The sequence below is a fragment of the Mus musculus genome, chromosome 9, assembly GCF_000001635.26.
Source record: "Mus musculus strain C57BL/6J chromosome 9, GRCm38.p6 C57BL/6J".
In the NCBI taxonomy this organism is placed as follows: domain Eukaryota; kingdom Metazoa; phylum Chordata; class Mammalia; order Rodentia; family Muridae; genus Mus; species Mus musculus.
Genome location: NC_000075.6, coordinates 11,756,776 through 11,759,917, shown reverse-complemented (window position 1 = coordinate 11,759,917; position 3,142 = coordinate 11,756,776).

Here is a 3,142-nt window from a genome sequence, read left to right as displayed (position 1 = left end):
CTTATATATACTATCATATCATCTGCAAAAAGTGATATTTTGACTTCTTCCTTTCCAATTTGTATCCCCTTGATCTCCTTTTGTTGTTGAATTGCTCTGGCTAGGACTTGAAGTAGAATGTTGAATAGGTAGGGAGAGAGTAGACAGCCTTGTCTAGTCCCTGATTTTAGTGGTATTGCTTCCAGCTTCTCACCATTTACTTTGATATTGGTTACTGATTGGCTGTAGATTGCTTTTATCATGTTTAGTTATGGGCCTTGAATTCCTGATTTTTCCAAGATTTTTATCATGAATGGCTGTTGGATTTTGTCAATTGCTTTCTCTGCATCTAAGGAGATGATCATGTGGTTTTTGTCTTTGAGTTTGTTTACATACTGGATTACATTGATGGATATCTGTATATTGAACTATCCCTGCATCCCTGGGATGAATCCTACTTGGTCAGGATGGACGATTGTTTTGATGTGTTCTTGGATTCCGTTAGTGAGAACTTTATTGAGGATTGTTGCATCGATATTCATAAGGGAAATTGGTTTGAAGTTCTCTATCTTTGTTGGATCTTTTTGTGGTTTAGGTATCAGAGTAATTGTGGCTTCATAGAATGAGTTGGGTAGAGTACCTTCTGTTTCTATTTTGTGGAATAGTTTGTGAAGAATTGGGATTAGATCTTCTTTGAAGGTCTGATAGAACTCTGCACTAAACCCATCTGGTCCTGGGCTTTTTTTGGTTGGGAGACTATTAATGACTGCTTCTATTTCATTAGGACATATAGGACTGTTTAGATTATTAACCTGATCTTGATTTAACTTTGGTACCTGGTATCTGTCTAGAAACTCATCCATTTCATCTAGGTTCTCCAGTTTTGTTGAGTAGAGCCTTTTGTAGAAGGATCTGATGGTGTTTTGGATTTCTTCAGGATCTGTTGTAATGTCTCCCTTTTCCTTTCTGATTTTGTTAATTAGGATGCTTTCTTTGTGCCCTCTAGTGAGTCTGGCTAAGGGTTTATCTACCTTGTTGATTTTCTCAAAGAACCAGCTCCTTGTTTGGTTGATTCTTTGAATAGTTCTTCTTGTTTCCACTTGGTTGATTTTGCCCCTGAGTTTGATTATTTCCTGCCATCTACTCCTCTTGGGTGAATTTGCTTCCTTTTGTTGTAGACCTTTTAGGTGTGGTGTCAGGCTGCTAATGTGTGCTCTCTCTAGTTTCTTTTTGGAGGCACTCAGAGCAATGAATTTTCCTCTTAGAAATGCTTTCATTGTGTCCCATAAGTTTGGGTACGTTGTGGCTTCATTTTCATTAAAGTCCAAAAAGTCCTTAATTTCTTTCTTTATTCCTTCCTTGACCAAGGTATCATTGAGAAGAGTGTTGTTCAGTTTCCACGTGAATGTTGGCTTTCTATTATTTATTTTGTTATTGAAAATCAGCCTTAGTCCATGGTGTTCTGATAGGATGCATGGGATAATTTCAATATTTTTGCATATGCTGAGGCTTGTTTTGTGACCAATTATGTGGTCAATTATGGAGAAGGTACCATGTGGTGCTGAGAAGAAGGTATATCCCTTTGTTTTAGGATAAAATGTTCTGTAGATATCTGTTAGATCCAGGTTTTCATAACTTCTTTTAGTTTCACTGTGTCCCTGTTTAGTTTCTGTTTTCATGATCTGTCCATTGGTGAAAGTGGTGTGTTGAAGTCTCCCACTATTATTGTGTGAGGTGCAATGTGTGCTTTGAGCTTTACTAAAGATTCTTTAATGAATGTGGTTGCCCTTGTATTTGGAGCATAGATATTCAGAATTGAGAGTTCCTCTTGGAAGATTCTACCTTTGATGAGTATGAAGTGCCCCTCCTTCTCTTTTTTTGATCACTTTGGGTTGGAAGTTGATATTATTAGATATTACAATGGCTACTCCAGCTTTTTTCTTCAGACCATTTGCTTGGAATATTGTTTTCTAGCCTTTCATTCTCGGTAGTGTCTATCTTTTTCCCTGAGATGGGTTTCCTGTAAGCAGTAAAATGTTGAGTCCTGTTTGTGTATACAGTCTGTTAGTCTATGTCTTTTTATTGGGGACTTGAGTTCATTTATATTAAGAGATATTAAGGAAAAGTAATTGTTGGTTCCTCTTATTTTTGTTGTTAAATTTTACATTCTGTTCTTGTGGCTGTCTTTTTTTAGGTTTGTTGAGGGATTTCCTTCTTGTTTTTCTAGTATGTGGTTTAGTTTTGTATTGTTTTTTTCTGTTATTATCCTTTGAACGGTGGTATTTGTGGAAAGATAATGTGTGAATTTAGTTTTGTCATGGAATACTTTTTTTTTTCTCCATCTAAGGTAATTGAAAGTTTGGCTGGGTATAGTACCCTGGGTTGGCATTTGTGTTCTCTTAGTGTCTGTATAACATCTGTCCAGTCTCTTATGGTTTTCATAGTCTCTGGTGAAAAATCTGGTGTAATTCTGATAGGCTTGCCTTTATATGTTACTTGGCCTTTTTCCCTTACTGCTTTTAATATTCTATCTTTATTTAGTGCATTTGTTGTTCTGATTATTATGTGTCAGGAGGAATTTCTTTTCTGGTCCAGTCTATTTGGAGTTCTGTAGGCTTCTTGTATGTTCATGGGCATGTCTTTCTTTAGGTTTGAGAAGTTTTCTTCTATAATTTTGTTGAAGATATTTGCTGGCCCTTCGAGTTGAAAATCTTCATTTTCATCTACTCCTATTATCCGTAGGTTTGGTCTGCTCATTTTGTCCTGGATTTCCTGGATATTTTGAGTTAGGATCTTTTTTATTGACATTCAAATTTTATTCTAATGGGTTCATATTTTTATGTTACTTGGCCTTTTCTTGCATATTATAATATTCTTCCTTCTGTATGCTTAGTGCTTTGATACATTATAGGAACCATTTTTTTATGCTCCAAGCTACTATTTAGTTCTCTCTCTTTATCTCTCTCTTTCTCTCTCTCTCTCTCTCTCTCTGTATATATATATATATATATATATATATATATATATATATATAGTGTATATCAATATATAATAAATTAATTATATATATATTTATATATAAATATATTATTTCTATTTATTTTTTTGTGCCTTGATACCTCCTTTAAGTTATGGAAATTTTACCCTATGATTTTGTTGAAAG